Below are 24,299 nucleotides of genomic sequence, written 5' to 3'. Positions count from 1 at the left end.
CCCTGATGTACCTCTGATGATAACTGTGTATAATTTTCCTCTTAATGATGCTCTGGAGGCCTCCCAAGCACAAGCCACCTTTCCTTCCAACTGTAAAAGGCCTTTAGGGTGTTGAAGGTTTCCTGCCATGGGAGAGTAAGGAATGGCTGGGGCAGGGCATTTGGGAGGGGGCCAAGTCCCTCTCGCAGGGAAACACCTTTGTCTGCTCCTTGCACTTGGCAATAGGGTTTTTTTCAAAATCAAAAAAGTACAGGTGGAGAGTGAGGAGGGGCTGAGGCTGATGTGGCCCAGCTGCCCTGCTCATGGGTAGAAAATCAGTATTCATGGAAGAGGAGTGGAAATCAGGATTAGAAACAAAAAAACCCCATGATTTCTGGGGTGGTTTTGGAGTTTGAGATTTTTGGGGCCTCTTATTGTCAAGCTTCTCCATGCAAACAAGAGATGTCAGCTGTGGTCAGTAGCATATGAGAAACGCAGCTTCTTCATGTGTGATCCCACACATGGGCAGGGGAGCTGAGGCCTGGAGGAAGATGAGGATGCTACCAGCTTATCCCAGGATGGACATGGGCATGAGATTCCTGTTTTGAGAGGTCTGTGAGAAAATCACAGTGAACTCAGAGAACTAAAAGTATGACTCAGAGCTGTGGTGTGCCTTGTCCTGGTTCACTTTGGGAGCTCCCTACCTGGAGCTGGGATCAGCTGGGATGCTCCAGCTGGAAAGCACAAGCCAGTTAGCACTGGGAAGACTGACATCCCCAGGCTATAAATATCCAGCCAGCTCTAATCCTCCCAGTAGCTCCATCACTGCTGTTTTCCTAAGAGTTATTTGACTCTTTGTGTTGCACTTCTCAGACAAATGGCTTTTAAATAAAACCTCTGCTAACTCGTTAGGCCTCCTGTCCAGGTCACTTCCTGCATGGGTGATTTATAGGGCTGCTTTTAACAGTTTATTAACTTTCAATCACCGGGGCCAGTCAATCAGAGCCCATCCCATTAGCTGTGGTGAGTGGCTGCCTGGGGCATCAGGCCCTCCCGCTGCCTCCATGCTTCTGGAGAGGCCTCGATGCTCTGAGACCAACCGTGGTGAGAGATGGGAATGAACAGGAGGAGAATTTAGATAAGGAGGAATAGATCTGGGATGGATAAGTGAATGCATAAGGGTTAAGGAGATAAAGGGGCCTGTGATCATATCTGGGAAGGTGGCTTATCTCCTGCTGTTGGTACGTGATTCCTTGGCTGCATCTCCTGCAGTGTGTGCTGAACTGTGTGGTGATGGGAGAGGAGCACCAGGGCTTGGTAAGGAGGCAGCTGCTCCAGACTACTCCAACCAGCTGCAGCTGCAAGGCATCACAGCTGGAGTGTGCCTGGGTAGGATGTCTCTGTATTAAACCCCTCTTGTGGCAGTGCCAGAGATACAGCCTTTCTTCTTGCCTAGTGAATTTGCAAGTCCCTTTAGCTCCTGGCATCCCATCTGATCCAGTGGGCTGCCTTGAGCCCAGTTCATGCCATCTCAAACTCTCCTCTGCATCTTCTTCCCCCTTGGAGCCAAGCAGAGCCAAGCCCTGCAGGCCTGGCACAGTGGTGAGTGGGGCTGAGCAAGCAGACACCAGTCCAGCTGGGAAATGCAAAGGAGATGGAGATTGTAAGTGATGTGAGTCTGCAGCAATAGCTTTGATTATCTCTGGTTTAGTTGCTCCTCTCCCTGCCATGCCCTGTCTTTGTTCCACCCGTGCTCAGAGATGTTATTCAGTGGAGTTTTCCAGCTCTTGGTAACAGGGAGAAAAAAACCCTGAACTCCTGCACAACCAGAACTAATGAGCTCTCTCTGGAAATAAAAGCATCCTAAGGACAGCCTTGTGATACAGAACATCCCGTTCTCTGTGGCTGCTCTGGCCACTGCCTCTGAGCGATGGCCCAGCACAGGGCTGTTGGGAGCTGAGCAGAGCTGTCACCTCCCATCCTTCCCCCCAGCCATCGCTCATGTGAGGCATTGAGAAAGCTGAGCCACGGTTTGTTCCTCTGGCAGAGCTCTGCTGTGGGGACAGGGATTTGGGAACATTTGTCCAGCACTGTGATGCAGAGCCCATCACCTTGTACATCCTCACAGGACAGGGCAAGGAGGAGTCACATGTTCCCACAGGTCAGGACCAGCTCTTACTGGCTTGGAAAGGGATTTAGGGAACAGCCTGTCTCTCATCCCTGGCTGGAGTGGAGAGGTGTAAGAACGTGGGCTCACTGCAACCCCATGTGTCTGAGGGAACACAGACCTGCAGTCCTCGAGGGCTGTCAGGGTTGTCAGGCATCTGGCTGGGAGAGAATTTGTCTTGCAGCAAAGCCGGCATCTGAAAGCCATCGCTTCTGATGTGCCCATGATTTGATGAAACCTGTGTCTCCTTTGTCATTCTTCTGTCTCTGTCTCAAATCCCAGAGCAAAGACAAAGAACTTGCTCACTGACACAAGCAGGTTTTTTCCCCCTCCACCTTTAAATATTTATTCTGAGCTCTCAAGATACACACGCTGTGATCTCGGGGGCCTGCCTTTGTGTTGGTAGTGTCTTCTGCCTGGCAGAACAAGGCTGGCTGCCCTTCCCTCTGGGGAGCACAGGCAGAGCCTACTCCTGCTCCTGCTGCCCCGTGCTGGGTCCCAGAGGAGTGACATGAGGTGTTCACCTCTTCCTACACATGTGCTCCCATGGGAACAAACCCAAGACCCACAAAATGCTGTCTGAAGAAGGTGTGGGTTGTGAGTTGCCTTTCTGGGGCTGAGACAGAGGTAAAAGCAACCTGATCCATCTGGTGTTCTCTGTTGCTGGGGTGGCACATCCCAAATGGCACCCACCCCTCTGTCCCCTGCCTGACTTCCCCTGTCCCTGTTAGCACACACAGCTGCCACTGGAGGCTTTCCTCTTCCTCCCTGAAGCTTGTCAGGGTCGTGCAGGCAGCTGGAGCAACACTGCCAGCCTTGGCTTTGCAGCCTAAGCTGTGGTGCTGTGCTCAGCTGTGATTTTATTTCCCTTCCCTCCTTTTCTCCACTCTTGCTGTACTTCTCCAAGCCTTCCTGGTGCTGCTGCTTGGGTACACAGATTGCAGGAAGAACAGCCCCATGCCACTGGATGCATGTGCCTGGCATGCCAACGAGGAGCAAGGCTGGTGCTGGCAGCTCAGCCTGGGATGTGCCAAAGCAGAGCCACACTGCAGGCACTGTCCCATGGTTCCCTTCAAAACAAGAGATGCAATCTGATCTGGCTGCAACTGCCACTTTCCAAGCATTTTTCCTGGAAACTGGCTCTCCTGCAGAGCTGTCTCACCTCTGCCCCTGCCATGGGGTTCTCCGGACTCAAGGGAGAGGGGATTTTGCATCTGCTCCTAGTAGCTGGAGTATGGTGATGTTACACTCCTAGGAAAAAAGCCAGGAGCTGGTTTCTCAGCAGCTCTGCAAGGGATGAGAGGATGGCTGCCTTTCCAGGTGAGTACACAAATCGCTACCTCTGCCTCCAGCTGCCGCAGCCCAGGCTCAGCAGCTGGCACTCATCAACACAGAGGCTTGTCCCCAGCTGCCCCTGGCAGTGCCAGCCACAGCTCCCCAGGACCTGTACGGGTGTGGGCACCGATGCAGAAAGAAAATCCTTTGCAGAGGCCTAGGACTGGATGGCAGGTGCAGCTCTACCAGGAGATGCCTTGAAACCAGCATGTAGCCAAAGGCAAGAGGAGGCAGAGTAGGCAATAGCTGATATAGTGGGATGTTATTTTTTTGTTGTTGTTGTTTTTGAAGATAAATAAATTAAAGCCAGGTGAGGAAAACTGAGTTCCAGTAAGCTGCAAAGCGATGAGGTTGGGACCATGGGGATGGTTTCCTGGGCTGCTTTTCCCACCCCTACCTGCCCTCTGCCTGCACCCATGATGGGCTGGCAGCAGCACCAGCCCTCTCAACTCTTGCTGAATGAACAGAATGGCCTCATTAGCAGGGAAAGTTTCCCCAAGATAAGCTGGTGCTGCTGTAAGAAGTGCAATTATCTCTCATTTCTGCTCTTGCAACTCTGGGCATTGAAGTTTCCTGCTCTTACACCATGTCATGGCCAAGCTCTTGTGCACAGGAGGGTGCCGCCAGGAGAAAGAAATTATAACAAGGACATTTTTTGGAAAGAAAAAGAGATTTTTTTCACTTGTTACCACTGGGTCAGAACTGCTGTGCCCATGCAGTGTGATGCCACCTTCGGCCTCCCCATCCTGGTACCTACCTGTGTGGTTGGTTGGGATGGTGGCAGACAGTGTTTTTCATGGAAGGCAGAGGACCTGTGCTCTGTGTGGTGTGTCAGCTCCTACTCTGCCTGTGCCCTGGCCTCCTCGGGGTGTCACCCCTTGCCCAGGGCTGCAACACCCCAGGGCTCTTCAGCTACAGCAGGACTTTTCACTGTGCAATGCATTCGCAGGAAGAACCAGTGCCAGCAGCATATCTCCAGAGTGAAAATATGGGGCCTGGGACTTGTAGGAAATATTCCTTCAGATGCAAGCTTTTTCAGTCTTTGGTCATTTGACCTAACAGAATTGCGTGTCACTTTGTGAGCCACGGGGAAGGCTGCCAGAGCACACACAGAGGATGTTTGCAGCTGGATATTGTAACAACTTAAGAGTGAATGGTTGGGATAAGTCATATTTCATAAACTCGGCCAAGAAAAAGATTGGTGATTAATTCTTTTTAATAAACAATGGTGAGTAGTGTGGCTTGCTTTGAGCCTGACTGACTTTTACAGTGATTCATGGATTTTTCCACAGGAAAAACCACCTTTATGGTGATTGCTGGTGTGTGGGGTGCCTGCTTGCCTTCATGAGTAATTCCCCCCAGCTCCAAAAGCATCAGAGTGTGGAAAAATGATGAACTTCTCCACAGGAGCTGAGAGGGAGGAAGGGTGTGCGTGGCTCCACCAGCACAGCCAATGATTGCGTCCCTTCAAAGAGCATTGGAGGACGTGGGAGAGGGGGAATTTCACTGCCAGAAATGTTGACGGAGGCGAATCTTATGGAAAAATGAGTGGAGCCGCGATGTCCCTGTGCACTGTTCTGAGCTGGCCAAGTGAGGTCATTTGGGATTGGCTAATGGTCCTCCTTGCACCGCGCTGCCCCACTCCTCCGGCAAACCAAACACCTGAGCGGAAGAGTCCCAGCATCCCATCCCTAGTTAAATTGCTCTTCCATTCTTTGTTCTTTGCAGCCCCTCATGCTGGAAGGCGGCCAGCCTCCGTGGCTGTCGTGCGCCTGGGATTCGTGGCTGTGGGGCGGGAGCGTGCGGCCGGGGGCGCGGTGTGCGTCTGTGTGATGCTGCTTTTTAAAGCCCGCCGGGGTGGGATGGGGAAATGCCGGGCGAGGCACACTCAGAGGTGTGAGCAGTGCCTGCGCCTCGCAGGCGGCGCCGGGGGCGGCGGCAGCCCTTGCTGCGGTGTCGGGTTTGTTTTCTAGTTTGGAGATGAAGCCAAAAAAAAGCTGTAGTTCTGCTGAGACAAACCTTGAAACATAATTTGGTTCCTTGGTGAGGTTTTTTTTTTTTTTTTTTTGACTCTTGGTGAAAAATATAGGTATTTGGCTAAAACTTTGAGTTTCAGAGTAAGGGAAAGGAAAGGTGGCACAATGGTGGGAGAGGTTTGTGTAGAGATGCAGCTGTGAAGAAGGAAGAAGCAGCCTGGAAGTTGGTCCAGCCTCTGGCAGGAGCAGATAGGCTGACCCATCCCTCGATGCAGTAGCACCCTATGGCTACTGCATAGGTGACTCAGGCCACCAAATGCCCAGCCTGGTCCTCTGTCCCTTCAGTCACTCTCAAGCACTACAGGGGCTGCATTCTCTGACCAGCATCCCACTCCCTCCTGATCCTCCTTCAGCCCTCCCTCCACCGCAGTGCCCATCCCGCATTCATTATGGTGCCCATGTACTTCTCTAAGCCCAATATACTTTGAATTACTGCTCATCTATTCCTCTTGACATCCTCATGCTCATAACTAGGGAGCCTGCATTACCCGTTTGCACATCTGTCAAGCTGCGTGTTCCTTGGCCATTTCCAGAGATACATAAAATTGCCCGTGGTTATGACATTATTGACAACCCGCCCCGTCTCCTTCCCCCTCCCCAAGCCCAAATGGCTGCCTCGCTTTATGAGGATTGATATTTGGGCAGTAAATATTTTAGAGCCTCATCTGATGAGTGTGTCTGTGCGGGTGAATACATTTGTGGCTGAGGACAGATGTTGGAGCTATCTTCATTGGAAATGCAGGGCCTTGTCTTTCTCCCTCCTGCCTTTGCAACATCTCTGTCATCTCTCTGCAGCCTCTTAGTGCTGCCTGTTCCCAGTGGGAAGATGGGGAAATTTAGGGAAAAACCAAGCAGAAGTTGATAGGAAGGACAGGAGCTGGCAGAGCTCTGTAAGGCTGCATTGCTGCTGGGTTCCCATGCTCCCATGTACCTCAGCAGCAGGATTGATTGTCCTGGAAGGGAGAAGCGCACAAAGCCGTTCAGCAAATGAAAAGCCAAATGAGCTGTGAAAACCTTACCGCTATGGTAGGAGAGATTTTCTCTCGGAGCAAATCTGCCACAAATCACCTAATATTCAGCTTTTCACTGCCATTTGGGAAAATGCTCATCATATTCCACTGGTCTCTGCTCCCGTGGATGTGTGCCTGTGCTGGGTTTCTCTTGCGCAGCCGGCACGCCCCGGGGGAGGTGATTCGGCCGCGATGCTCCGGTACTTTGATCATTCTCCGTAATCAGGCAAAGAGTAGTTGCACTGTAGTTACACCGTGAGTGCTGTTCACTGTTGCTTTGAGGGGCACACTTGCCATTGCCTCACGCAACAAGTAGATAACTGCTTTGATGACTCAAAATGATCCCTTTGTGGATAAATCATAGTGTTGATATTCCAGGTTTTCCCCGGGAACACAATAGTAGAATCATAAAATCAGTTTGGGTTGGAAGGAACCTCAAAACTCATCCAGTCCCACCCCCTGCCATGTGCAGGGACACTTTCTGCTGTCCCAGGGTGCTCCAAGCCCTGTCCAACGTGGCCCTGGACACTGCCAGGGATGGGGCAGCCACAGCTGCTCTGGGCACCCTGTGCCAGGGCCTGCCCACCCTCCAGCACATCTAGGGGCACCTCCCTGGTGGGAGTGGGCTTGCACCTAAATGTTTTGGGGGATGTTTCTCTGCTGCTGTGCTGTCCCTTGGACATCTCTTTCGACACTGGGAGTCTTGGCTGGGTTTTCTCTGCACCAGTGCTGAGGTCTGGCTGCATCCCTGTACAGGCCCACCCCACTTCCAACCACTTTGGCCAGAGAAACTCCAGCCGGGGCTGTAAAATAGAAACTTTTTAACTAAGGAGCAGGAGAGGGCAGGAGAGAAGCAGCCCTTGATCCCCTTGATGCCTTGGAGCCTTTTCCCAGCTCTGCCAGGACAAAAGGGACATCACTCCCCATGAAAGGAGGAACTGGGGGGATCAGGGTGCCGACTGCCCGGGAACAAGTGCCCATAAACCCCATCTTGCTAAAATCTGGGCTTGGCAGCAGTGACCTGTAACCTTTACAACTGTTGTCTATTTTTTATTGGCAAAATGAAATTTAAATGGCCAACTAGTGTAATTTCCTTCCTTTATCTTTTTCCCTCTCATGTCCATACTTGACCCAAAATAATATTCTTTCTTGGTGCTCCTTCGCTGGACACTAATTCAATTAATTCAGTTAATTAATTAGCACAAGCTGACCTCTTGCATTTCTTGGCCAGGGGCAGGACTTATAACCTGGTGAATCCTCTGCTCTTGTGCCCTTGTGGCATGGCATCTTCTGCATCCCTTTGCTGGTGGTGAGCATGTCCTCATCCCGTGCCCCTGAGTCAGCACTCTGCTGCTGGCATGCTATTTCAGCTTAGGAAAAAAAAAAAAGAAAAAAAAAGAAAAAAAGAAAGTTTCGGTATTTAAAGCATTTAAGCAGATGGAAAGCCACAAACTACAGTCAGTGGAAGGAGCGTGTTTCATGACTAACAAAATATGCCAGGTAGGCCGTTCCACTTGAGATATTTTCAGGAATATAATCACTTTCACACATCCTCATAAATTTGCCAAAGTGTTAGTTTTCCCCCATATGGATGGGGAAGATGCAGCATGTCATGACTGTTGCACGGCATCTTGGATGCTGTATCTTCGTGGTGTATGTTATTTTTTGTCTTTATTCCCCCACCCTGGCTGTAATTGCAATTTAAGTTTGATTCACCCTTTCTCGTAATTAGTGTAGGCAGAAGGTCATCCATGAACATTGTGGTAAGTGAGTTCTTTGGACAAGGCAGGGCAGAGGAAGCAGCAATTAAATCTCTAATAATACTCCCAAAAATGGACTGGGGTTGGACTGGAGCAGTGCCAGGGATTCTGTCCCAGTGGGGTACCAGCAGGTGATAAAGGGATGCTCTAGGGGAGCCCCAAAGGCTGCATCCTTCCCATTGAGTTCCTCTGAATAGATGCTCCAGCTTTGCACTAGGGTAAACAAATGCAAAATATTTTGAAGTCATTCAGCCTCAGCATTGGATTCTTTCTTTTCTTTCTGGTATCATGGCACAATTAAATAAAAGGACCCTTTTTCTGCATGTTATTGATCTTTCACTCAAAATCTGGGCCCTTTTCCAGGAAAAATGAGCCCTTTTGTGAACAAAGAGACAGGCACCTTCCCAACAAAAGTCAGCTTTCAAATCCAATGTTCTGTGTGTTTGAAAATTCATGTTTCTGATAGGAAAATATCAATTTCACTCAAATTTGCAGAGCAGTGATGTGGTGGGGGGGAGACAGCCCTGAACGGATTGATGAGCACTTGAAGGCCAGATTGCCAGAGGGATTTAAAAGCAAAAGAAAAAGCTACCTTGTCACTGATTCTGAGCAGCTTGTGTTTGAATCCAGAGCCAGGCTGTTGGGCTGGAGCTGGCCCTGCTGTCCTTTTCCCTTGGGGATGTAGAGCCTTCATTGTACACTGCGCATGTTGCAGGAGGGCTCAGCCCATCTCTCCTGGCCAAATCCCAAACCACCTCAGTGGTTTATCTACCCTTTTTTTAAAAAACATGCTGGTGGCTGGAGCCAGGCTCTGAGTTGGTGTGTGCTGGCCTTGCTCCGTTACCTTGGTTGGGTGCCCCAGTGAGAGCTGCCTGCTGGTGTCTCAGACAAGCTGGGCTTTGCCAGCAATGTTTTACAGGTTAATTTGTCAAATCTCTGAAGCTGGATTATTTGTTGGTGGAGCCCTTGAGAATTGCTGGGGAGGAGATGCGTTACGCTCCCTTGGACCGTGCTGCCACGTGGATGCTCAGCTGTCGGGCAGGGCCGCCGAGCTGGGTGTCCTAGATGTGCTCATAATGCAGCCCACGACATTGCCCCCATGGTAATGAGGGTGGCTGTGTTCCCCTGCCGCTGCATCCTTCAAGAGCAAGTAAATTGGTTTTTTTCACGTGTTCTCCCTGTGCCAGCAGTGGTGCTCCATCCTCGCCATGATGCAGAGGGGATGGAGATACTGCTGCCTGGCTGGTAGGGCATTATTCACAAGGCTGTCCATCATAGAATCATGGAGTGGTTGGTGTTGGAAAGGACCTTCAAGATCTCATTTCACCACCCTTGCATGGGCAGGGACACCTTCCACTAGACCTGGCACCCTGCTCCTTGTCCACTCCTACATGGAAGCTTTGCCTGGTGCCTGAGCAGAGAAGCTGCCCCCCTGCCCCGATGGGATTGCTCCCGGGACTTTGCTCCCGGGCTGCGTGTGTAAACTTGCTTATCTTTGGAAAGGCACGGCGGCGCTGACAAGCGGTGCAGGAGATGGGGGCAGTAGGTGGATCGTTTTTAGCAGCGCGCACGCACGGAGCAGACAGCTTGGGCATGTTCCAAAACACTTCCCACGCCCCCAGGCTGAATTTTAAGAAGCTGGGGCATCTGCACGTTCAAAACGCTACGGGGTGGAAGGGAAAAAAGGAAAAAAATCCCCAAGGCAGGCAGAGCAGCCAGCGCGTGGAAGGGGCAGGCAGCACCCAAAGGCTGATGTCTTGCTGCGGAAGGGAGTTTGTTGCAAAGGCTGAGCAGCTCCAAGCCGCTCTCTGGAGGGGCAGAGCACAGGTGAGCGTGGAGCAGCGGGTGCTGGCTTGCAAGCTGGTCTCGCTCTTGGTTGAGTGGGGGGAATGGGAAGAGGAGCTTGAATTACCCAGGAACGGTGCCCGGGTGAGTGCCTGTTCCTCCTGTCCGTCTTGGGTGGTGCAGCCTTTGAGGAGCTCCACAAATTTGGGGGCCCCAGAGTCTTGCATTGAGAGGGGGGTTAGTGGGGGGGTAGTCCTGTCTTCCTCATGGTGATGCGAATGAGTCCTGTGCTCAATCCACTTTTGGTGTTTCCAGGGGCTGCCTGGGATGCTGCTCATTAATAGCAGGAGATGCCCCACTGATTTCTTAATGTGGGGAAACCCTGGTATGCAGGACCAGCCTCATCCCCTTCTGCATCTCCTGGGGAAGCTGAAACAAGCAGGCAGTGGGCAGGGATGGACGCTGGGAGCACACAAGTTCTGGGCTTGCACTGGCTGGCTGAGGGCTCCCTGGGGCAGGGTGGGATATCCAGCCCAAGCAGGGAACCTCTGGGGGATGGAGGACAACCTGTCCAGTAGCGTATTGGATCTCCTGGAGTGATGATTTGGAGTTCCTTTCTGAGTCCTGGTATAGATTTGGATAAGTAGCTTCAGCTGTGAAGATTGGGAGCTTTCAGTGCTAGTTCTCAGCTTACATGCTGAAGAACAGCCCCAGTTCTTGCTGCTCCCTTGGGATCCAAGGTCCCTGCTCTTGGTGGTGTGGGGTCTCGGACGTCTTGCACCAAAGCATCAGGAAGGGAGGGGTGTAAATCTGGAGAGCCCGAGCTGCCGTCCGCGTTCCTCAGATCAGCGATCCGGTGTGCGCTCCGTGACCCAAGGGTGGGGAACCTGCCCATCTGCACGTCCCATCGAGCTCCCGTTGGCGCTGCTGGTGAGGAGGATGATGGTGTGGCATCCTGGCAGCCTGAAGCCAACCTGGTAGGGTGGCTGGGCTCTGACTGCTCCCTCCCATCTCGCTGGGCCAGGCACTGGGGGATGCTCCTCCCGACGCATCACGTGCATGAGGGGCATCGTCCCAGTGCTCCCCATGGCTGCCTCCCGTTCTACTCCTGCCTCCTGTGCCACTCCTGCCTCCTGTGCTGCTCCTGCCTCCCGTTCTACTCCTGCCTCCCGTTCTACTCCTGCCTCCCATGCCACTCCTGCCTCCCGTGCCACTCCTGCCTCCTGTGCCACTCCTGCCTCCTGTGCCACTCCTGCCTCCCGTGCTGCTCCTGCCTCCCGTGCCACTCCTGCCTCCCGTGCCACTCCTGCCTCCCATGTCGCTCCTGCCTCCTGTGCCACTCCTGCCTCCCGTGCTGCTCCTGCCTCCCATGTCGCTCCTGCCTCCCGTGCCACTCCTGCCTCCCGTTCTACTCCTGCCTCCCGTGCTGCTCCTGCCTCCCATGCCACTCCTGCCTCCTGTGCTGCTCCTGCCTCCTGTGCTGCTCCTGCCTCCCGTGCCACTCCTGCCTCCTGTGCTGCTCCTGCCTCCCATGCCACTCCTGCCTCCCGTGCCACTCCTGCCTCCCGTTCTACTCCTGCCTCCCGTGCTGCTCCTGCCTCCCGTGCTGCTCCTGCTTCCTGGCACTCACTCTGGCAGTGTGCAGCTCTGCCCTTCTCCTGGCAAAGCCAATGGCTTATTTAAATGTGAATTTTACCTGGTGAGGAGACAGGGAAACGAGTGAGGAGCAGAAATTAGAGAAGTCCGGGGAGGGGTGGGGTGGGGAGATTTAAATGCCTCCAAGATCAGAGCTTTTTTCCCTTTCATTTTGGGAAGAGAAGACTTCTTGGGAAGGCTCCACTTCTTAAGTATCCCTCCAGAAGAGGCTGAAACAGATTCTAAGTTATGCACTTAGTAAGTCTCTTGGTACCAGTAGAAGTAGTGCTCTCCACAGTGTCCTCATGGCAAGGAGCATCTTCTTGGCAATGGGTGTTTTGGGGGTCCTTCTGTCCCTTGTCCCTTGGGTGGACAGGAGTACCTTTGCACCTCTGGCACCCAGGGGAGGAGTACAAGGCCCTCCTGGTGCTAAATACAAGATGCTCTGCTATGTCCTCCAGGGTGAGAAGGAGGAGGAGGAAGAAGGCAGAGAGAGATGGGGATGGACCTGGTGTGCCCCGGGGGACTGGCTTGTTTCTACTAATTAGCAGTGTAACCAGCCGTGGCACAGCCCGGGGCTCCTGGCAGATAATTACCTTGCTGGGTGCTGGGAAGGGAGGAGAAAGACTGGCTGTCCATGGGGACTTGAAAACTTCCCCATTCTTGAACAGATTTGGGAAAGGCAGCTCAAAAAGAATAATATGGATATATATTTTAACAGAGTAATTTCTGCCATGCAAGCAGGCCAATTTGTTACTGAGGTGACACATTTGATTTTAGGCTATAAGAATCAAGATTTTTCTGCTTTTCTCCTTTTTCAGTCCCTAGGGCAGGGGTTGGCTAAGTCATAGGGAAGCTGGGGGTCTGCATGGGAACAGGCTTAGGGTTCTGACTTCCTCCTGACTGAGCATTTATAAGCTTATGGGTGTTGCATAGAGCAAGGGGAGAAAAATAAATGTGGGAGTGCCCCCGGTCTGCTCATTGCAGCTCAGTGAGGTTTCCACTGGGCCAGGGCATGCTGCCATCCCTGTGCTGTGTGTGGCTGTGCAGAGACCGCCCGAGGGCTGCCGGGGGTCCTGGCCCCAGGGCTGGCTGCTTTGGCACCCTGGGGACGCTCCCCGGAGCTGCCCGCGGGTGCCTGCCAGGCATGCCAGGGCTGTGCCAGGAAGGGCTGTCCCTTGTGTGCCCCTTGTGCCCGGCAGGTGGGATCGCTGCCGGCCAAGGAGCATCTGTGCTCTCCTCGCACCTCTTGTCAGGGCCAGGGACCTCATTAGCTGCCTCCATCTCCTCTCTCCTCTGTTTATCTCCAGTTTTTCAAACGTTTGTCTGATTTTTTTTATTATGTTTTTTTTTTTTTCCTGGCTTGAAGGGAGAAATGATTGTGTGAGTCATGATAGGGCCTGACAGCTCCCTGTGTGCCCCGCCAGGCTCTACCGAAATCGGGGCTGGGGAGCAGGGCTGCAGTGGCTGCTGCCCATACAGGTCCTGTTGCAGGGGGACACGGGGTGGGGAGTGGGGAACAGGCATCAAAGCCTTTTCTCCTCATCACCCATTAACCCTTTGGTCTGTGGTGCTTGGCAGAGGGTCTGGCAAAGCTCAGGCCTCCAAAGAGGGATTTCAGGCAGATTTGTGATTCTCTTTAGGAGAGCAGAGGGAATGTCATGACACTGGGTGGCAGGAGAGCAGCAGGGTGGGAACAGCTTGAGCTGAAAGCCCAGTGTAGCCTGCCCTGCTTGTGTCCATTGTCTGTAGGGGATTTGGGGCTATGCTGAGCTAGAGGAAAGCTCTTGGCCACATGCATGTGCCTTGTCCAGGAATAGGCTGAGATGACATGCTTGTGGATGTGTCCCCATTCCAGGGCACCCAGGATATCTGTTTCCATACAGAATGGGGTCTCAGGCTGGTGCTTCCATGCAGAGTGGGGTTCCAGGCTGGTGCTCCCCATGGCATCTCCCTGCTGAAGAAGCACAAACACTTTTTACCAAGCACAGAAAGATGCAGGGGATGGCAATTTCACCTCTGCTTGCTCAGTTAGGGCTGGGGGTGCCAAACTGCATCTCTCCATCTGCCAGCCCTGATTGTTGGCCACCTCAGTCCCCCTTCCTCCACACCCCATCTCCCTCTGGAGAGCCAGCAGTAATTCTTAGTCACTGCTGTCTCATGGACCATTACTTTGGAAGTCCCAGGGAGAAGGGTGCTTGCCCATGGTCCTGTGTGGCTGGTGCCATCATCTGCTGCCCATTGCCACCCTGGCACTGCTGATTTAGAGGGCAGGGCCATCCTCACCTCTTCCTTGCTGCTCTGGGATGATTCCAGCATCTTGCCTGTGCTTTTTATAGCCCGTGCTTCTCAGCAGGCTCACCAGCTGACCTGGATACAGCCACACCGCATTTGGGCTGAGCTCCCCTGCTCCCTCCTTGTGCTGGGGTGGGCTGGTTTGTCAGTGCTCATTGGCACCCCAGGTTGCTCTCACAAAGACAGAAGCATCCGTCATCCTGCTCTCGTGTCGAGCGTTTCCAGTCCAGGCTGGCTAATAGGGATTGTTGTGAGCACGCGCCTCCGGATCTCTGCTCCACGGGGATCCCTTCTCTTTAGCAGGTGCTTTTTCTCCCAGATGCTGTTCTGCAGAGAGGAAACAGGGACAAATTAGCATCCCTGGCATTTCTGGCTTTCCCCACTCCTTGCCTGCCAGCTTCCCCTCCCTTTTCTTTTTAAAGAGATTCAGGTCATGCCTGGAATTAGGGCTCCCTGAACTGCAGTGAGAGAGCATTTAAACTGCTTACCATCGATTAGATGGGGTAGTTGGGGTTTGGTTTGTGCCCCACCCCGTCCTCAGCTTTGGATGGGTGTTCACAACACATTCCTCCTTCTTTCAAGGCCTTTGCCATCATGGACTGCTCTTCCCTGCACTGGTGTGTCTGGGGACCCTGGGGGCTGCTCCCCACTTTGCACCCCACCAGCAGCAGCTGCTCTCAAAGAGACCTTGCAGGAAGGCATTTTATTTAGCCAGCTTCATTTATCGCAGCGCTCTGGCTGGGATTAGACACAGATAAGACGATCAATAAATCCTCCTCTTGGCTGAGATGTGCCGTGAATTTTTTGGGAAAGGGTAGGGAAAGGAGGGCACCCATTCAAAGGCAGCAGGACTGGCTGGAGGTGAGGGAGGGGACAGCCAACGCTTCGAGGTGGTGGCACAGAGGGGGACCCCACCGTGATCCCACTGCCAGTTTTTAAGAAGACGTGTGTATGTGGCGGAGGAGAAAAGAAACCCCGCGCTGCCGCTGCGGCTGGTGTGACTGTACCGCCTGAGAAAGTAGGTCAGGCTGTGCTGCAGAGCCCGGCTGGAGCCCCCAGCACAGTGGGACAGCCCCTCTCCCCAGATCCCCCTCAGCTCCCTGCTCACGGCCGGGCACGGCCGGCCCTGCGCCGAAGGGGCATGTGGGGCTGGGTTGGCATCGCCCCTCACCCCCGGTCTGGGGGCTCTTTGGTCCTGCTGTGGTGGCTCTGGGTGAGGGTGGCAGTGCAGGATCCGTGCAGGAGGAGAGGCAGAGCTAGAGAGAGGGAGGGGAGGGTGTGCTGCATTTCCCCTGCCTGCATCCCTCAGCTGCTCTCCCGCATCCAGTGAGGATTTGGCTGCAGGAGGGATGTAGGATGCAACCCCAGCATCAGAAAAGAGCAGCTGTTTCTCCATTTCCCCAGAATTCTGAGGTCTCCCACTAGCTGGGGGTGGGCAAAGCTCAGGGACGTGACCCCTCCCTACCCCCCTTTCTGGGACTGTTTTCTGCATTGTCAGGGAGATTTAGGGAGGAAGAAAAAATGGTTAAAGGTAGAGTTAAACGCCTAAATCTGAAGGGATTTTGGTTGTCTCACATGGATTTCAAAGCCTCCTCAGAGGGGAAGGGGGGGGCAGGACAGGATAAATGACAGGGTTCCTGTAGATAGGACTAAGGCAGGACTAGAGGATGTCCTAGCTGGGCTCAGGAGGATGGCTTGTTCCATCATCACTTTCAGGAAGGTTTCTTGGCTGCTGCAGAGAGGGGAAAATTAAGAAGTGTTTTCAAGACAGAGGTGTTCCAAGTGCAAATCCAGAGTGTCTCTCTGGCACAGCACTGTGCTGTAGCTGTAGGACCCTTTTGGGAGATGGAAGGAAACTTTGGAATTGCCTTTGCCACTGGACACAGCTGGGCTGTTGCTCCTGGACATTTTGTGGGGAGGGGTGCTGTGGGGCTGGATCACAGCCACAGGAGCATGGCCTGGAGCCAGCCAGGGGCCTGGGATTGCCAGGCTCGGGGAGGTGACAGCCGCACACTAACGTGGCTCTGGTGACACCAGTGCCATGACCCAGAGGTGGGCAGGGACACTGTGTCCTGCTGCAAGGACCTGACTGATCTGAGAGGGCTGGTGGTGAAGATGCAGTGAGCTGAGTGAGGAATAAATTGAGTGTGTACATCACAGGCAGGTCTGGGCTTTATTGATTTTCAATGAAAGGCTGTGTCATGAATTTTTCTTTCCCACTGTATTTGCTGGAAAGTTGCATCTGGTCTCCAAGCATTAACCACTAACTAGAGAGCTCATTTTTCGCCCCCCAGGAGCTGCCCCACGGGAAGGCAGGTTTCCACATGGTCTTCTTAAGCGTATGATGGATGCAGCAGCTTTACTAATCCAACACCAGAAGAGAAAGCCAGTATTAGCAGTGGAAAATGTTCTGTCCAGCAGTTCAAGTGACTTATTGCCAAGGGGATGCACGTGTGATGTGTCTTGTTTGATGGGCTGCTCCAGGATTCATTGGGAATTGTGTCCTGCTGTCCCCAAGAGGGACAGGACATCATCTGGGTGTTGTCACTGCATTTGCTGGTTTGCCTTTCCTCTCAATGACAGGAGGACTCTCAAAGAGCGGGAACATATTCCCTATGGTAAAACCCTTTTGGAAGCTCCTGTTGCATCCTGCTTTTAAATTGGTGTTCAGAATTCAGAGCATCTCTTTAATCTTGAAGTCATTGTTTTTAAACATTAAAGAACATTTGGGAATGAGTATAGCATGAAATGTTTTAGGAGACATTTCTCCCTATCCTCAGAAACTCTTACAAATCTTCTTTGCTTCCTTATGAATGTGTTGAGGCCTTAGGGGAAAGTGTTGAAGCCAGTTGAGGAATTTAAAAACAGATAACCAATGGGGAAAGTTGGAGTAGTTTAGGATGGGAAAAGAGTAGTTTGGCTGGAAAAGAGGTAATAGGAAGGAGGAGTTTGGCTAGAAAAGAGGTGATGGAGAGATGTTTTACCAGGTTTTGCGTAGCACTGTGCAGTGAGATGTGCAGTGACAGCAGCTTGTGTCCTCAGAGGGAGAGGCTGGGAAGACTTGCAGGGTTGGGAACTTGGTTGGAAATGCCCTGGAAGGGTTAATTCTGGTGCCTGGATATAACTGGATGCATTGAAGCTGAAGTGGAGCAGTATGCAAATCTATCCACTTTCATAAACTGCTTAATTAGGCGAATGTTAATGAGACGTTAATTACTGTTGTGCCGGCGAATCCCACGGAACGGAGATTATGTTTCTCTTCAAACATCCAGTCTTAATTATAACTTGCGCTTAATTCCACTGTCTTGCTTGGGACGGAGCTGGGTAGGAAGGATGAGCGCCAGCTCCCATGGCTGCCCGCCTGCAGAGCATTTCCCAGCCCTGCATGCCATGGTGGTGGCTCTGGGAGATTGGGAACGGAGCCGTGGGGGCAGCAAGGGCTGCTTGAGGACATGGCTGCGAATCCTTCGCGCGCAGCCATCTCCTTGTGCTCAGATCCAGCAGCAAACCCTCCAGCTGCCTGAGCAGGTCAGGCTGAAAGTCTCATGTCATGTGTAAAAGCTCCCATGCTTTTCCCTTGTGGGCTTGAGAAGCCTTTGTGGAGTCCCTGCTGGTGCCCCGTGCACTCCAGGGCTGCCACACGCCTCTGCTCTGGAGGTGCCTGCCCCACGCTGCTCAGACTGGGGTAGGGAACGTGAGCAGGTGCTTTTTCCTTCCTTCCTCACTTTCTGTTTCTGCCTGCCTTGGTCTTCCCGGTAGGACTGAAAATGCATTCTGTTGCCTGTGATTTCTAGTTCCTGTATGGGTTTTTGTGGCAAATTGCCAGAAGTCTTGCTTCCAGATGTCTGGCACAAGTATGGCTTCCACTTGGAGATCAACAAGAGATCACAGCAGAGATGAGCAAAGAAATAGCATCCCATTTTCAATTTGAACACCTGATGTTGTTGTTATTATTATTATTATTATTATTATTATTATTATTATTATTATTATTATTATTATTTTACATGGCTTTCATTGAAGTTCAGGATATAATGCCTTCAAATGAGGTATCAGTGAGCAATGGAATCTGCATCCTCAGGGCTTTTTGGCTGGTTTGCTTTGCTGGTTTCCTGGAACCTCTGAGCAGGGTTCTCTGGCTCATTGCTCATTGCTGCCAGCTGGGTAGCAGAGAGGACAACATCTTAAGGCTGAAACATGAGATTTGGGCTCCATCAGAGCTGTGGGTACCCCTGTGGAAGATTTCTTCCAGTGACCAGGCTCTTTGCCCCCAGGGAAGTGTTTGCCTTGCCACTGCTGGTGGTGGGAGAGCCCATGGGCAGCCTGCTCCAGTCCTCCTGGCACTAGTTTCACAGGATTTAATCACACACAGTGCATCTGCATGCTCAGAGCTTGTTGCCAGAAAGCTGGGCTGAGAGCAGGGACAGTCCTCATGCCAGGCCCTCTCCGATGCCGGCGGTGTCTGGGGAAGCTGCCCCGGGGTCGGAGTCACTTTGGATTTTCTCTGCAGAAAGCGTGTTGTCCTCTGAGCGATGATTCTCCGCATTGGGTGTTTTCAATTACAAAGGATGTCAGTTTAGGTTTCGTTTCCTGTGTTTTTTTCTTTTCTTCCCTCTGTTCTGACTCTGCTGTTTGATTTCCAGAAAGGTTTGATATTTCCTCTGCCAGCAAGCTGGCAAGCCCTGGGGACTTTTGTGGACAGCTCCTTTGATGGCAGGCAACGTCCCTCTCAGAGGGATGGGCTGGGCTGGAGGACCAGAAGCTGACAGGATAGGGGCAGCACCCATAGGTGCTGGACAGGATGGGCTCTGCACCCAGCAGAGGTGGCACCACCAGGGCTCCGGCCAGCTCTTCATGCCTCCTCCAAAATCATCTGAACGTGAATTTTTAAATCTCCTAAACAGCTTTTCTACCAGAAGAAATGTGTCCAACAGCCAGGGAGTTTTGCCTTTTTTTTTTTTTTCCCTTCTATGCATTCTGCATCTCTCAGTGTTGAAACCTTTGTTAATTAATTAAGAATTAATTAATGGCAATATCTTTATTTTTTGAAAATGGCAGGATCTAGGCACGTACCCACTTGCAGAGCTGCCTGCTGCTCCCTCCTTCCCTCTTGCAAATCTCGAACAAACAGAGCCCTGCTGCACAATCAACAGCTGCGTGGGAGGCAGAGCCAGCACTCTGCATATGATGCCAGCCAAATACAGCGTGTTTGGGAAACATGGGGACACCAAAGCCAACTCCAGGGGGACCGAGGGAGGTCACTGCCTGTGTTGACCCCCACTGCTAAGATGCCTAAGATGTGTCAGTGGTTCCTGTGCTGCTTTTCAGAGCCCAGAAAATAACACCAGCAGGACCAGGTGCTCCAGTGCAGCCCCCCAGGGTGCCAGTACCTGGGGTGGGTGCCCAAGGGGGACATCCCAGACGAGAAGCAGGCAGGAGAAGAGAAGGTTTCACTTGGGGTTCTGCCTGCAGCTGCTTGTCACTTCCAATTGCTGTCCCCAGCACGTCCTGGCTTTAAAATAAAATAAAAGGAGGACAGAGGAGAAAGGAGGATTTGGCTAAACATCTAAATTAGCCTTATTGTGCTGGGAGCTGAACTGGGCGTGGGGTGAATCCATTCCCACAGCACAGTGTGTCTGTACTGAATGAGATGTTGAGGGATAAATGACTGCTGTTCATACATTATCATGGCCTGACAGCCATGAAGCAGACAGAGGCAGTGCAAAGGTGATAAATGAGAAAGTTTGAGTTTACAAAGTCTAAATGTCTCACATTAGGGGGAAAGGCGTTCCCTTTATTGCCAGTCCTTGGGCTTGTGCGGCTGGGATTGCTCCTGCCCTTCATTTTGCTTTTTTAAAAGTGCCTGATAATTTGTTTCTTATTTACCTTTGCTTGCCAGCTTGATGCTATGTTACGTGGGTTGTATGCTGGATGTGTGCTGGATGTGGGGCTCTCTTGTAGTGCTGGGTGTGTGCTTGGGGGTGCTGGTGGGGGTTAGAGATGCTCCTGGGAATGTCAAAGCAGGGAGATGTGCAAAAGGGACTGCTTGGGGCTGTGGGAGGAAATCCCTGCTCCTCCAAGCAAAGGAGGGGAAGAAATGCCTCCCCGGCAATCAGCCAGAACCAAGAAAGCAGGTCTTCAGCAGGAACCTGCAATATTAAATAGTCCTTTAATGAAAAATACATCTGCTGTTGAGCTGCCTTGCAGCCCGAGATGCGGGCGTGCTTTTGGTTCCACAATAGTTGCTGCACGACCTTTTATTTTACAATATTTGAAACAAAACTGGAATCTATTTTTAATCCTTTCCCTTTCCCCCTTTCAGTCTTCTGTTGTCACTCAGCCATCGTGCTAATCCTGCCAGAGCTCAGTCAGGGTTTGAGAGAGACCAAGGGCCAGGTTGCATGCCCAGCTTAGAGCAGGAGGATACCCCATCCCTGCATGGTCCCTCTGCCCAGTGACCCTGGCTGAGGCTGTCCTGCTCAGGGCTGCTTTGCAAAGACAGAGCTTTGCCTGCTGCCATTTAGTAGCTCTAGCTTTTCAAGGAGGGAGAGATTTTGTTTTTACTGCCAGATTTGGGGCAGACCAGGCAGGATCTCCTCAGCCTGGATTTCAGATTGTCTTACAGCAATCCTGCCCGGAGGTAGAGGTAGAGGCTGGATCACAACTGTTTGCACTTTGCTAATGCTTTTCATAATGGGGTTTCTTAGCAATTCCCAGAGAAACCAGCCGTTGCAAAGCCCGTCCTGCTGGCAAGGAGCAGAAGGAGCTGGGGAGGTGAACTGAGGTCCTGTGCAGGGTATACCTGCAGGTGCACATTTCAACATCCCTAGCAGTGGTGTTTGTGTGTTTCAGCAGTGTCTGGTCCTGCCAGTGCCATGGGCAGCCCCCAGAGCTGCCTTGCCTTTCCTGCCACCCACTGCCTGCAGCCACAGAGGCCCCATTTATTGAGAGCAATGAGTAACTATAGAAAAAGAACAGTAAAGAAAAGGTATGTGAGAAACATCTGTGAAATAATAACAAGATCCTGGGGATGGAGCTGCTTTCATCTGGGAGCTCTTTGAGAACTGCGGGTTGTTCCTGTCCCTTGTTAGAGAGGGAGCTGGGCAGCGATGCCCGCTCAGATCTTTCTTTCCTTTCAAGACCTCCCATGGCATCCCACAGGCTGGTGAGCCTGGGCCTTGCCAGCACATCCCTCCTGCTGCCCACTGCTGAACTGCTTTTTAATCCTTCTAATCAGCCCCACGTCCAAGCCCAGTGGCGGTGGGAGAGCTGGGTTCATCTGAGGCTGTTGTGCCATCTTACATCCCAAGTGAAGAATGTGGCAGGGCTGGGAGCTATGGAGTATGGAAACCCCATGTCTGGCCCAGCTTTGTAAGGCTGAGCTGCCAGGTTTGCAGCCACTTTTCTCCCAGCCATGGTAGATGCTGCTTTATGCCAGACCCTTGGGGTACATCCAAGCAGTGCAAGTGCTGGCAGGCACCGTGTGCCTTTCTAGCTGTCTGGAAAATGTCCATTAAAACTTCATTTCTTGGGAAAAATCTGGTTTGGCCCAGCTGAAACACTTGTGGGACCTGTGGAGGCTTTTGATGCTCCCACATTGGTGCAGAGGAGTGTGGACTCTCAGGGCTGGACTAGAGAGAGCTGCCCCACAAATAGCCCCGTGAGCAGCCCCAGAGCAGAATAAAATATAAAGGGACCCCACTGGCAGGTGCTGGGGAGCAGGAAGGAGAATGGGGGGTGTTGCTGTTGAGGCAGGACAGGAATGAAGAGAACTCTGATTTAGAAGACTGTTGAGAGTAAAACTCCTGTTTATTTAAAATATACCGCTCTTTCATACAGAGCTCTGCAAGGACTAAATCTATTGGTTCTGAAGTGAAAACAACCTACCACCATTAGTGCAGAGTTCTTGACGCACAGTAATAAAACTTAACTATAAACAATGTAAAAAACAAGAGAGATAAAGAATTATTTACATTCTTTCCCAGCACTTTCCCAGGCCTCTGCCTGGATAGAAACTCCCACAGGGGGGCTCAGGATGACACATGGAAAGCCCAGTGCTGGCCATGCCTTGGGCAGAGATGATATTTCCACATGAAGCCCACATTGCACTGCCCTGCTTCAGTGCCTGCCTGCTGTTAATGTGTGGTTATTTGCACATGGCTTGTGAAGGCTTTCAGTGTGGTCCCTGGTTGGACTTTTCCTACAATAAAATAATTTGCTGCTCTGCTAGGAGGCGCTTCTGTGAGTGAGGATTAAGGTGTATTTCAGTGTTTGCCTCTTGGTCTGTGGCATGCAGGGATGTGTGGGTAAAATGTGTTGTGTCTGATTTTGAGGCTCAGGAGTTGAAATGCCTCATGTTGAGCTCAGGAGAGGAGGGATTTCTGCAGATTTCTGGAGGTAAAAGGTGGGGCTGTGGAGAAGGAACTGTGTCAGGCCAGGTTAGATCCACAAGGTAGGCTGGGGGTCTTGCAGGCTTGGTGTCACCTTGGAAGTGAAAGGAGTGCTGCTCTTCTGAGCCTCCAAGAGCATGTTTGGACACCAGCGAAATATCCAAAATGTGATGTCAGGTGGGGATACACTCATTTACACTGTGGTACATGAGAGCAGGACATGGCCCAGGGCCTCCGGTGGGGATGCAGGAGGCCAGAAGCAGAGTGCTCTAAGGCTAATGAAGATGCCCTAGAAGATGATTAGCTTTGCAAGCAGCATTCCTGTGTGCTGGAAACAGGGGAATTATGAAGTTCACACTAAGCCCTTGGAGACCTCTGGAGCAGGAGTGATCTGTGTGTCACAGAGCTGTTATTGGAAAGGGTGGCTTTGCTGCCTATCATCCGGCTTTGCTGACTTAGCTCCGTGGACCATTGCCAAACACAAAGCATCTTCTCCTTGACCGTGGCCAACCCACCTACTTGGAGTGGGTGATGATTTGTTTGCTCCTCAGCTCAGCTGGAAAAAATTAGTGTCCTTGTGGGAGGGTGAGAAGAGAGAGCGTCACAGGGTGGCATCTCCTGAGGGAAGAAGCGGATTGCTGGGCTCAGGAATTTAGCTGGAGCAATGTTCAGTGTCCCACTGCCCTCTCAAGGTGGTCCTGTCGGGCTCCTGCAGACTGTGTTGGGCTGGGGCAGCACTGCCTGTTTGGTTTGGCCAACTCATCCCCTCCAATGTCCCAGGGGAGCTGCACATAATGGCAGAGCCCCCCATCTTCACTCTTGGGGGTGTGGGGGTGCTCTTGCCTGGCCTGAAGCCCCCTAGAGCAGCGAGGCTCTCCTCAGTGTGCTGCCACTTCCCCAAGGCTCAGCCCAACTCGGTGCTGCTGTGGCACAGAATGAGGCGTGGTTCCCTTCTTGGCTTCTGATGCTGTCGAGGCGAGAAGTGCTTGTCATGCTCCTGATTGGGATGGGAAGCATCCTTTGGAGTGGGCAGTGCATCCCTGCAGAGCTGTGCTGCTCGTGGCGTGGCTCCCAGGGCTCCAGCAGCAGCTGTGCTGCCCGTGCCTGTGCTGCCAGCCTTCCTGCTGCTGATCCAGCTGCAGATCCCCCTTGGTGCCACCACTAACAAATCCCCGAGTCCCTCCTGTGGCAGACGCAGACATGCAGTGGTTTTGGGACATGCAGGTTTTAGGGGCTTTTTAAAGAAAACAGCTGGAAAGCATTCCTTTGGCCCCAGAACTGCTGCCCAGAGAACAGGAGCAGGAAGGAGGGGGAAGGTGCTGTGCAGAGAGAGAAGAGATATCAAGTGGAGACAAGGGGTGTGGGAGGGAAAGACTGCCCTGGCTGCCTCCCCTAGCAGTGAACATCCCTCCCCCTGTGCCGGCAGCCCCACCACTGCCAAGGCTGAGAGGAGATTTACATTAGGGGTGCTGCCCCGCTGCCTCTCCTGGCAGGAAAGCTGTGGAGCAACTGGAATTCTGATTCCCTGGAGACCTGTGAGAGCAGCACCACTCCAGGTCAAGGATTAAATCCATTACAGAGAAGCGCTTGCAGGAAAGCTCTGGATGCGAGGCACATGGATGCCGATGCATTAAAACCATTTCCCATGGAGATGGTCCACAAGGCAGGCAGGGAGAGGGGTCGGGCACAAAGCTGTCCCTGGAACTGCTCCAGCACTAATGGCTTGCCCAGCAAGCTGGGGGCATCCTGGTCATCAGCCTGGAGCTGGCTGGAGATAAAAGCCCTCCAGCCCTCAGCCTGCAGCCCCTCTGAGGCCAGAGGTGCCTGAGACCCTCCCCTCACCCTGGGTCCCGTGGGGCCATGCTGCTGCTCTGCCGGCAGGTTAGCAAACCTGAGGAGGTTTTCCA

The 24,299-nt window shown here is 52.4% G+C and overlaps 1 long non-coding RNA gene across 1 annotated transcript in view; it reads left to right on the top strand.

Annotated features, from left to right (window-relative positions):
* Positions 1–24,299, top strand: part of LOC110479822 (uncharacterized) — a 52,370-nt gene that overhangs the window by 15,200 nt on the left and 12,871 nt on the right. The gene's annotated exons all lie outside the window — the stretch shown is intronic.

Source organism: Lonchura striata, chromosome 11 (genome assembly GCF_046129695.1).
Source record: "Lonchura striata isolate bLonStr1 chromosome 11, bLonStr1.mat, whole genome shotgun sequence".
Taxonomy (NCBI): domain Eukaryota; kingdom Metazoa; phylum Chordata; class Aves; order Passeriformes; family Estrildidae; genus Lonchura; species Lonchura striata.
This window is presented reverse-complemented; position numbering and strand designations above follow the sequence as displayed.